Raw genomic sequence first — 12,685 nt, 5'->3', positions numbered from 1 at the left:
ATAGTGCTTAGAGCCATTTGAACCATTTTGCTACTACCGCTAACCAATGATAGCATGTACTACGCTGACGATATTAAATAGTCCAGATGCAGTAATTTGATAGAAATGCATGTGTGAGGTCATTGGCATTGTTCAACACTAATACATCTACATCAACATACATACTCCGCAAGCCAGCTGACGGAGTGTGGCGGAGGGTACCTTGAGTACCTCTATCGGTTCTCCCTTCTATTCCAGTCTCGTATTTTTCGTGGAAAGAAAGATTGTCGGTATGCCTCTGTGTGGGCTCTAACCTCTCTGATTTTATCCTCATGGCCTCTTCGCGAGATATACGTAGGAGGGAGCGATATACTGCTTGACTCCTCGGTGAAGGTATGTTCTCGAAACTTCAACAAAAGCCCGTACCGAGCTACTGAGCGTCTCTCTTGCAGAGTCTTCCACTGGAGTTGATCTATCATCTCCACAACGCTTTCGCGATTACTAAATCCTGTAACGAAGCGCGCTGCTCTCCGTTGGATCTTCCCTATCTCTTCTATCAACACTATCTGGTACGGATCCCACACCAGTGAGTAGTATTCAAGCAGTGGGCGAATAAGTGTACTTCCTTTGTTTTCGGACTCCATTTCCGTAGGATTCTTCCAATGAATCTGAGTCTGGCATCTGCTTTACCGACGATTAATTTTATATGGTCATTCCATTTTAAATCACTCCTAATGCCTACTCCCAGATAATTTATGGAATTAACTGCTTCCAGTTGCTGATCTGCTATATTGTAGCTAAATGATAAAGGATCTTTCTGTCTATGTATTCGTGCACATTACACCTGTCTACACTGAGATTCAATTGCCATTCCCTGCCCCATGCGTCAATTCGTTGCAGACTCTCCTGCATTTCAGTACAATTTTCCATTGTTACAACCTCTCTATACACTGCAGCAGCATCCGCAAAAAGCCTCAGTGAACTTCCGATGTTATCCACAAGGTCATTTACATATATTGTGTATATCAACGGTCCTACGACACTCCGCTGCGGCACACCTGAAATCACTCTTACTTCGGAAGACTTCTCTCCATTGAGAATGACATGCTGCGTTCTGTTATCTAGGAACTCTTCAATCCAATCACACAATTTGTCTGATATTCCATACGCTCTTACTTTGTTTATTAAACGACTGTGGGGCACTGTATCAAATGCCTTGCGGAGGTCAAGAAACACGGCGTCTACCTGGGAACCCGTGTCTATGGCCGTCTGAGTCTCGTGGACGAATAGTGCGAGCTGGGTTTCGCACGATCGTCTTTTTCGTCTGATTCCTACAGAGTAGATTTCTAGTCTCCGTAGCCAGCCGGAGTGGCCGTGCGGTTATAGGCGCTACAGTCTGGAGCCGAGCGACTGCTCCGGTCGCAGGTTCGAATCCTGCCTCGGGCATGGATGTGTGTGATGTTCTTAGGTTAGTTAGGTTTAATTAGTTCTAAGTTCTAGGCGACTGATGACCTCAGAAGTTAAGTCGCATAGTGCTCAGAGCCATTTGAACCATTTCTAGTCTCCATAAAAGTCATTATACTCGAACATAATACGTGTTTCAAAATTCTACAACTGATCGACGTTAGAGATATAGGTCTATAGTTATGTTCATCTGTTCGACGTCTCTTCTTGAAAACACAGATGACCTGTGCCCCTTTCCAGTCTTTTGGAACGCTACGCTCTTCTAGAGACCTACGGTACAGCGCTGCAAGAAGGGGGCAAGTTCCTTCGCGAACTCTGTGTAAAATCGAACTGGTATCCCATCAGGTCCAGCGGCCTTTCCTCTTTTGAGAGATTTTAATTGTTTTTCTATCCCTCTGTCATCTATTTCGATATCTACCATTTTGTCATCTGTGCGACAATCTAGAGAAGGAACTACAGTGCAGTGTTCCTCTGTGAAACAACTTTGGAAAAATGCATTTAGTATTTCGGCCTTTAGTCTGTCATCCTCTGTTTCAGTACCATTTTGGTCACAGAGTGTCTGGACATTTTGTTTCGATCCACCTACCGCTTTGACATACGATCAAAATTTCTGAGGATTTTCTGCCAAGTCAGTACATAGAACTTTACTTTCGAATTCGTTGAACGCCTCTCGCATAGCCCTCCTCACACTCAACAAAGTACGAATATAAAGTCACATATCGTTTTGCCTTTTCCGATACTAAATGAAACTGTTTGACACTCCAAAATAATCCGTCACTTCACTGTTCTAATATGCTGTTTTAGACAATGTCCAGCACTCGAGTTGCTCTATTGTAAATCCAAACCTGAAACATGCACCAAGAACTTAGCTGTGCGCACAGATCTGTCCTCTAGTGGGTCCAACACTGATCTGCCCTAACAATACTCGAGGCCGAGTATTTATACTCTCCCTACAATGTACTACTGGTTATAGTAATGCGAAACATACTTTATAATATGAAATACTTTAACAACATTTTGAAACACTTTATAATATTCCCTACTTTGCTAGAACAAGTTTAAGACATTTTGTAAACACATAAAAATCATATTAATATTGAAATTGCAGAAATAAGCATTCTAACAATGCTAAACGATCAATGATCTATATTTCGTTAATTAGGCTTCAGATTTAAATTCTACCATTTACAGATGATGAGAACGAAATATATTATTCTTTTATCTAAACATTTTCCATATATTAATTTCCTGAATCTGATTTTGATTGTGTATGGCACTAAAGCTATTGTAACTACTATTGTTTCGTATTGCTATTATCCTTCTAAAAGCCTTTTTCCTGTTATCGAAAAGTAATTGAATTTAGTTATAGCTGGAGATATAAGAGTATTGATCTACTAATACATAATGCTGGGGTGGAATCCATAAGCCTGGAATGTTACAGTGGGCATTAATATGGGATGTGTCCGCCCTTCTCTTTCATGGCGGCTTGACACTGGGGTCTAGAGCGAAGTCGACGTTCTAACTCATCCTAAAAGCATTCCATTGGTTCATGTTGGGACTCGGGACAGGTCAGTCCATTTCATGTATGTTATTGTCCACAAACCATTGCCTCACAGATGCTGCTTCATAACAGAGACCATTGACATGCGATACAAACAATCATCGCCTGCGAATTGTTCCTCTACTGTACGATGTACACGACGCTGTAGTATGTGTTCATATTCTTCCGTATTTAGCGTTTCCTTAAATGTAGTAAGAGGATCACACTCTCACCATGAGCGACATATCAATATCGTAACATCACATCGTCTGTGCTTCGTTTTCGGCGCTACACGCGATGGATAGTGACGTTCTGCAGGTATTCGTCACGCCCAAAAACTTTTATCGGATTGCAACAGGATGGAGCGTGACTCATCACTCCAAATCATTCGTTTTCAATAATCATCTGTCTGGTGGCATCGTTCTTTACATCACCCCAAGCATCGCTCAGCATTGACTACAAAAATGTGTGGCTTAAAAGGAGCAGGTCGACTACTGTACCCTATTCTTTTTAACTCCGTACGCACAGCCATTGTGCTAACCGTATTGCTAGCATCACTTTGGGACTCACGAGTGATTCCTTCACGTGATTTCATGCGATTTTTTACAGCGACCCTCGGCAATAGTCGATGATCCCTATCCGTCATTACCTCTACATCTACATATGTCTCAGACTTTCTGTTTTTAGGATATTTTATTTTTTAAACATATACCCCATCGCTCCTGTAACAAACAATGCAATCTAACAAAAGCTATGCAGGTTACGGTGAAAATAGCTACGAAAATAGCCCTGTACCCAACGGTGGCTTGCGGAGTATATCGTTTGGTGCAGGGCGGAGGGCACCCTGTACCACCACCACTAGTCATTTGCTTTCCTGTTCCAGTCACAAACAGAGTGAGAGAAAAACGACTCTCTGTATACCTCCGTACGAGCCCTAATTCCTCTTACCTTCTCTTCGTGTTCCTTACGTGAATGGTACGTAGGCGGTAGTAGAATCATTGTCAGGCGATCTCAGATGTCGGCTCCTAAATTTTCGTAATAGTGCGTCGTGAAAAGAATGTCGTCTCTGCTCCAGGGACTTCCATTTGAGTTTACAAACCATCTCCATCATACCTCATACCTGCATACTGATCGAACCTACTGGTTCTAGGCAGTGCACCTCTGAACTGCTTCGATGTTCTCCTGTCATCCGACATTATAGAGATGCTAAAAATCTACCAGCACTCAAGAATGGGTCGCACTAGCGATCTATACGCCTTCTCCTTTATAAACTAACTACACTTTCCCAAAACTCTCCCAATGAAAAGAAGCCGACTATTCATCTTCCCTACTACCAACGTGACACGCTCGTTAAGTTTCATGTAGCTTTAAGCGTGCTAATATCTCACTACTTACGTCGTATTCGAAGGTCATAGGATTGTTTTTCCTATTTATCTGCATTAACTTGCATTCTTCTACATACAGGGCAAGCTACCATTGATCACACCAACAATAAAATCTGTCTAAAACAGCCATAAATTCCTGCTCACCCTAACCATTAGATCATATATATACAGGATGGTCCATTGATAGTGACCGGGCCAAATATATCACGAAATAAGCATCAAACGAAAAACTACAAAGAACGGAACTCGTCTAGCTTGAAGGGGGAAAGCAGATGGCGCTATGGTTGGCTCGCTAGGTCGCGCTGCCGTAGGTCAAACGGATATCAACTGCGTTTTTTTTTAAATAGAAACCCCCATTTTTTATTACAAATGCGTGTAGTACGTAAAGAAACATGAATGTTTTAGTTGGACCACTTTTTTCGCTTTGTGATAGATGGCGCTGTAATAGTCACAAACGTATGAGTACGTGGTATCACGTAACATTCCGCCAGTGCGGACGGTATTTGCTTCGTGATACATTATCCGTGTTAAAATAGACCGTTTACCAATTGCGGAAAAGGTGGATATGGTGTTGATGTATGGCTGTTGTGATCAAAATACCCAACGGGTGTGTGTTATGTATGCTGCTCGGTATCATGGACGACATCATCCAAGTGTCCGGACCGTTCGCCGGATAGTTACGTTATTTAACAAACAGGAAGTGTTCAGCCACATGTGAAACTTCAACCACGACCTGCAACAAATGATGATGCCCGAGTAGGTGTTTTAGCTGCTGTCGCGGCTAATCCGCACATCAGTAGCAGGCAAATTGCGCGAGAATCGGGAATCTCAAAAACGTCGGTGTTGAGAATGCTACATCAACATCGATTGCACCCGTACCATATTTCTATGCAACAGGAATTGCATGGCGACGACTTTGAACGTCGTGTACAGTTCTGCGACAGGACTCAAAAGAAATTACGGGACAATGACAGATTTTTTGCACGCGTTCTATTTAGCGACGAAGCTTCATTCACCAACAGCGGTAACGTAAACCGGCATAATTTGCACTATTGGCCAACGGAAAATCAACGATGGCTGCGACAACTGGAACATCAGCGACCTTGGCGGGTTAATGTATGGTGCGGCATTATGGGAGGAAGGAAAATTGGCCCCCATTTTATCGATGGCAATCTAAATGGTGAAATGTCTGCTGATTTTCTACGTAATGTTCTACCGATGTCACTACAAGATGTTTCACTGCATGACAAAATGTTCAAATGGCTCTGAGCACTATGGGACTTAACTGCTGAGGTCATCAGTCCTCTGGAACTTACAACTACTTAAACCTAACTAACCTATGGACATCACACACATCCATGCCCGAGGCAGGATTCGAACCTGCGACCGTAGCGGTCGCGCGGTTCCAGACTGTAGCGCCTAGAGCCGCTCGGTCACTCGTGCCGGCAGTGCATGACAGAATGGCGATGTACTTCCAACATGATGGATGTCCGGCACATAGCTCGCGTGCGGTTGAAGCGGTATTGAATAGCATATTCCACGACAGGTGGACTGGTCGTAGAAGCACCATACCAAGGCCCGCACGTTCACCGGATCTGACGTCCCCGGATTTCTTTCTATGAGGACAACGCCTGGCAACATGCGTCAGCGCATTGTCAATGCATGTGCGAACATTACGGAAGGCGAACTACTCGCTGTTGAGAGGAATGTCGCTACACGTATTGCCAAATGCATTGAGGTTGACGGACATCATTTTGAGCATTTATTGCAGTAATGTGGCATTTACAGGTAATCACGCTGTAACAGCATGGGTTCTCAGAAATGATAAGTTCACAAAGGTACATGTATCACATTGGAACAACCGAAATAAAATGTTCAAGCGTACCTACGTTGTGTATTTCAATTTAAAAAACCTACCTGTTACCAACTGTTCGTCTAAAATTGTGAGCCGTATGTTTGTGACTATTACAGCGCCATCTATCACAAAGCGAAAAAAGTGGTCCTACTAAAACATTCATATTTCTTTACGTACTACACGAATATGTAATAAAAAATGGGAGTTCCTATTTAAAAGAAACGCAGTTGATATCCGTTTGACCTATGGCAGCGTCATCTAGCGGGCCAACCATAGCGCCATCTGGTTTCCCCCTTCAAGTTAGACAAGTTTCGTTCTTTGTAGTTTTCTAGTTTGACGCTTATTTCGTGAGATATTTGGCCCGGTCACGATCAATGGTCCACCCTATATATACACAAGATGCTTTAAAATTGTACCGAGAAACTTCGGGGGGATGTTAACATGTCTTGAGGGACAAAATGAGGATAGGAACCCGTGTCCGTTAACGTCATCCAACAACGCTAAAGAGCGTATGTACCAGGAGGCCCACACATACCCGCCAACTACAACCCCCGCGTCGCCCGCCGACCTTCACCGCCGTGATCACTCGGCTCAGTCCGTCGATCACGGAGGAGGAGGTGTTGGCGGAGCTCAACGCGCATCCCACGCTGGAGGTGCGGGCGGTCCGCCGCATTTTCAACTCGGCCGGCCCCACCCGCCTTATGCAGGTTTTCTCCGAAGACGCCCCCTCCATTGACCGACTCCTGAAGGAGGGTGCCCTCCTCTTCAACCAGCGCTATAAGGTCGACCCCTCCCGTTCCCCTCCTCAATCCCTGTGCTGCGAGAGGTGTCTGCGCTATAACGCACACCCGACAGCCGAGTGCCGCGAGGCCCCCACCTGCCCGCATTGTGGGCAAGTGCACTTCCTCCGGCAGTGCCCTAAACTTCAGTCCCCTCCCTCCTGTAATTCCTGCAATCTCCCCCATCCCACCTACTCCCAAAAGTGTAAAGCCAGACCCCCTCTGACCACTCCTGAACTCACCGTCCCTGTCCATCCTCTGGACGCCCCCACCCCTCCTGGCAATTCACTTTGTCCCCCCCCCCACCCCTGAGGACATCATCAGGTTCCTCACCATTGTCCTACAAAACGTCCACCCTTTCCAGCGCCCTCACACCGTCCAACAGGTCTCCCTAACCCGCCCGTTCCATTTTCCACTTAAAAATGTATGCCACCTACTCCAACAACCAGGCCCATTTCCCCTTCTCCCGTCTTGACACCCTTGTCTAAACCCCTGTCATGGCGCGACAGCACCGTATCCTTTTCAAAACATCCGCTCCCTTCCCGCCTACAAGAACCTCTTCCTGCACACCCTTGCCACCCACCACGTGGACGCCTTCCTCCTCAATGAAACATTCCTCCAACCCCACCACACCATCCACACGTCGCCCTACCTCCTTCACTGCTCCGATAATCCCCTCCCGATTGCGCGTGGCGGAGTTGCCATTGGTCACCACCGCCAGATCCCAGTTCGGCTCCAACCTCTCCTTCCCGACCCCACCGAACACCTGATCCTTAGTCTCTTCTTCCCCGGCCTCACCGTCACCTGCGCCACCATCTATGTCCGCCCTAATGCCCCTATTCCCTTCGACTTCCTCTCCCACATTGACCGTACCTTCTCCACCTACGTGATCGCCGCCGACCTCAACATCCATAGTCGTTCCGCCACCCAGTTATGGCGGTTGCATCGGTTCCTCTCCTCCCTTCAAGGCGACCTCATCTCCATCCCCCAGCACACCCATCCCGAATCCAACTCCACTCCCGATGTTATCCTTTCCTCCCCTAACCTCCTTGGCCGCATAACGGTGGATGTCCTGGAGCCTATTGGTAGCGACCATCTCCCCGTCCTCCTCACCATTTCAGACGGTCGTCGCCCCCGCCCCGACCCTCGTAATGACCCTACCCCAAAGTACGTCCATGACTATTCCTGTGCCAACTGGAATGCCTACTGGGATACCCTCTCCACCCAGGTCGATAGCCACCCTTTCACCTACCACCACCCTGACGATGTTACCCATGCCGCCTCCTTTCTCCAGCAGACCTTGTCTGAGGCCGTGGAGGCCCACGTCCCTACTGTCGCCATCCACCCCCACCGTCCTACCTTACCCCCACAGGCCGTCCTCCTCCTCCATGAATCCCGCCGCCTCTACCGTGCCTTCCTCCACACGCGTGACCCGGACACACTCCGACGCCACCGGCAACTCCAGCGACACATTCGAAATTTGCTCACGGCTAAGAAACGCCGGGACTGGCGACAGACATGCACCCGTTTAAATGCTACCCTACCTATAAACTCGTCCAACTTCTCGTCAGCCTTCCGTCGCCTTACCGGAACTAAACCCTCCCCCTACTATCCTCTTCTCCATGATGATCACCCCTTCCCTGACACCCTTAGTAAGGCCAATCATTTTGCCTGTTACCTCTCCGATGTGTTTTCCATCCCCAATGATCCCCAGTTCGATTTCTCCCTTTTCCCAGATGTCCGTGATCGAACTGACACCTCTGTCCCTCCCCTCGCACCTGGTTTCCAGTACTTGTACAACATTGAACACACGGAACTCAATGCCCCTATCACTACACAGGATCTCATTGCTACACTCCGCACGAAACGCAACACCGCTCCTGGTCATGATCGTGTCACCTACCGTCACCTTCGTGAAGCTCCTGTCTCTTTCCTCTCCACCCTGGCCAGGCTCTACAATGTAATCCTGTCCACCGGTTACTACCCTGACCTGTGGAAAACCTCCCATATCCTGATGTTCCTTAAACCTGGTAAACCGCCATCCGCAGTCTCCTCCTACCGTCCCATCAGCCTTACCTCGGTCTTCAGCAAGGTCCTGGAATCTATCCTCACCCGCCACATCCACCAGCATCTCCGCTAGCACCGCCTCCTTCCCATTACCCAGTGTGGCTTTCGGCCATCCTTCTCTTCCGATGACCTTCTCCTTCACCTCACTCATCTCCTTTCCGAATAGCTTAATTCCCGTCGTTCTGCAATCTTCCTCTCCCTGGACCTCAAACGTGCTTATGACCGCGTATGGCATTCCGGTCTCCTCTTCAAGCTCCAAACCTTCACCCTTCCCATTAACTACGTCCGTCTGATCGGCTCCTTTCTCTCACACCGTCCTTCCTACGTCACCATCCATAACACGGATTCCTACACATTTTTTCCCTCCGCCGGTGTGCCCCAAGGCTCCGTCCTCTCTTCCCTTCTGTACCTTTTATATACGGTGGACATGCCGCCGCCGTCACACCCCGTCCACCTTCTCCAGTTTGCCGATGACACCACCTTCCTTGCCCTTGCCCCCATCCTGCAGTGCTCCCAACACCTTCTCCAATCCCATCTTGAACGGTTCACCGCTTGGTGCAACCAGTGGTTGCTCAAGGTGAATCCCTCCAAACCCAGGCGATCATTGTAGGCAAAACAACCCCTTCCTTCCGCCTCCTTGATTTCTATCTCACCGTCTATGGCCGTCCTATCGCCCACACCCCTACCCTTAAGTGGCTGGCTCTGAGCACTATGGGACTTAACATCTGTGGTCATCAGTCCCCTAGAACTTAGAACTACTTAAACCTAACTAACCTAAGGACATCACACACATCCCTGCCCAAGGCAGGATTCGAACATACGACCGTAGCAGTCGCGCGGTTCCAGACTGCGCACCTAGAACCGCTAGACCACCGCGGCCGGCCCACCCTTAAGTACCTTGGCGTCACCCTCGACCGTCGACTCTCCTGGACCCCCCATCTCCGGACAATCCAAGCCAAGGCATGCTCCCGACTCCGTCTCCTCAAGCTCCTTTCCGGCCGTACGTGGGGTCTGGACCCCTCCACCATACTCCACACCTATAAATCCCTCATCCGCCCTATCCTTTGTTACGCCCATCCGGCCTGGATCTCCGCCCCCCCTACCTTTTATAAATACCTTCAAATCCTTGAACGCCATGCTCTAGCCTCGCCTATCGCCTCCGTCTCCCCTCCCCCACGCTGATCCTGTACGATCTCATTCCGTTCCCCCACCTCCTCCCTTTCCTTGAAAGGATACGGATCCTGTACACCTCCCGCAAACTCGATCCTCCTCACCCGCTTGTCTCTCGCATCCTCTCCCCCCCCCCCCCGCTGCCGCGCCTGTATTCCCACGTCCCACCCGGTCTCCATCTCTCCACCCTCCTTACCCTCTCTCAAGGTGGCTTCCACCAGCTCCCTCTCCCTGATGATGCCCTCCTCCCCTCCATCCACCCCTCCTACCAACTTTGATCCTCCCTCCCTCTTCCTGTGCTTGCTCCTCTGGGCACCCTCCCTCCCTTCTCTCCCTTTTCCCTCCCTCCTCCATTTCTCCCCCCTCCTCCCCCGGGCTTCCCCTCCCCTGTCCCTCTCCTCCTGCCCCCGTCTCCTCAGCCATTGGCATCCTTTTCTCCCCTCTCCCCCACCTCACCCCTGTTCCCCTCTTGGCAGGTCCCCGGACTCGCACACGCTAATTGGACATTCGGGCGCCGGAGATCATCGCCATAAGTGTCTCGTGTGTGCCGTCGTGTTTAGTGTTCAGTGTTCACCGCCGCACTCCATCGTTCACCTGTGCCATCGCCCTCTTCAGTGTTTGTGCGTCGTGTCAACAGTTTTCAGTGTGGATTATCGTCGAGTGTGAACGGCTCCGTGTTTGTCTTTATGTGTCTACTGTTTTATTGCCCACCGTTCTGTAACTTATGTGTATTCTTTCTGTTTTTTCTCATTGTGTATTCTATGGCTGAAGAGCAGCGTCGATTGCTGCTGACAGCCTGCCTGTTGTACAGGTTTTAAAATAACAATAAAGAGAAAAAAAACGTGGCCCACACACGCCGTCCTCCGTTGACTTTAGTTATTATATTACATGATTAATCAATACAAAGATTAATTAATAACAACATCTAGTTGTATTCCTGTCATCCTCTGCCAAACCTCTTTATCTAGCGCATCTTCCTTGACGATGCTGCGGTGTTCCATTACTTCATTTATGTGATCTGTCTAAGAACGTCGTGGTCTTCCGCGCATACGTCTGCCGGGTGGTTCCATCATAAACCTTCTTTGGCCACCGATGATCTGGCATTCTCATCATATGTCCGTACCATTTTAATTATTTTCTTTCAGTTGCATCTATCACTGTATCATTTGCCTTCATTCTACTCTTAATTCATCTTTAGTTTTCCTTTCGATTCTTGATACTCTGGCACTTCTACGCAAACAATCGATTTCCACAGTTGATGAAGATTTTTAATCATTCTTTCCTGCGATAAAAAAATTTTTTGTGAAGAGATAACGGTTTTAATAATCGTCAGTTCAATACGTCCAAGAGTTAAATATTTTGTTACTGAGTGTTAAAAGTAATTGAACGTGATTGTTGTGTATGACTTGACCCCTGAAAGCACAGTTGATAAGTTATATATAGAAAAAAAAGATATAGCTGTTTTGTCTTTTTAGAATAGACACCCTTTCACCTTTATTAATTCGTGCATTCTAGTTACGTGGCAGCAGAATTTCTAATGATTTTTGTTACGATTCGCACGTGATATTAGCTGCCTTACAGGGCCAAGTTGATATTTATTTAGAATGTCTGTTTAACACCCTGGGCTTGAGAAGACAGTTCAGATGTTTTATCCATTTGCGCGCTAAGAGGTAGGCTACGTTTGCACACATTAGTACACTCACCGTGCAGATACAGAAGGTTGGAAAATGACAATAGCAGCAATGGCGAGTAGGTACTACGTAACACCCATATTCTCTTCGCGTTTCAATCCGCAGTGCCAGGAGTCATCATTTTACACAAAAGATTGGTTCAAATGGCTCTGAGCACTATGGGACTTAACATCTATGGTCATCAGTCCCCTAGAACTTAGAACTACTTAAACCCAACTAACCTAAGGACATCACACAACACCCAGCCATCACGAGGCAGAGAAAATCCCTGACCCCGCCGGGAATCGAACCCGGGAACCCGGGTGTGGGAAGCGAGAACGCTACCGCACGACCACGAGATACGGGCAAAAAATTGGTTCGCGAAATGTTTTGTTTGTCGTAAGACGCTGAGAACTATCAGGATGGTCAATTTGTGAAGGCGGTATATATCTTAACAAGCCAAACAACACCGAATAGGAAACTGTGAAGGACCTGAGTGTCTCCAAGAGGCTTTAAAACTGAAATGGAAGCTCTCTGAAGAGGAAAGAGAAGAGGAAGAAAAATGAAATGACTGTTGCGTTCGGATGAGCGACAGAAGTGCACTACTTTGAGCAAAGCCCTTGTGCCCTTTCACAGATGTTGATTTAATAAAAGAACACTTGGTAGTTGCAGCTGAACATTTGCATTTCAGATAGAAAAACTCCGCATGCTGCCGGTACGAAACATGACAGTCATGCACCCCACACAGATTATGGCAGACCAAGTTCAGAGATAGA

At 47.6% G+C, this 12,685-nt stretch overlaps 1 protein-coding gene across 1 annotated transcript in view; it reads right to left on the bottom strand.

Moving 5' to 3' along the window:
* LOC126252206 (mucin-2-like) overlaps nucleotides 1–12,685 on the bottom strand; it is a 110,101-nt gene that overhangs the window by 46,080 nt on the left and 51,336 nt on the right. The gene's annotated exons all lie outside the window — the stretch shown is intronic.

The sequence above is a fragment of the Schistocerca nitens genome, chromosome 4 (genome assembly GCF_023898315.1).
Source record: "Schistocerca nitens isolate TAMUIC-IGC-003100 chromosome 4, iqSchNite1.1, whole genome shotgun sequence".
Lineage (NCBI taxonomy): Eukaryota > Metazoa > Arthropoda > Insecta > Orthoptera > Acrididae > Schistocerca > Schistocerca nitens.
This window is presented reverse-complemented; position numbering and strand designations above follow the sequence as displayed.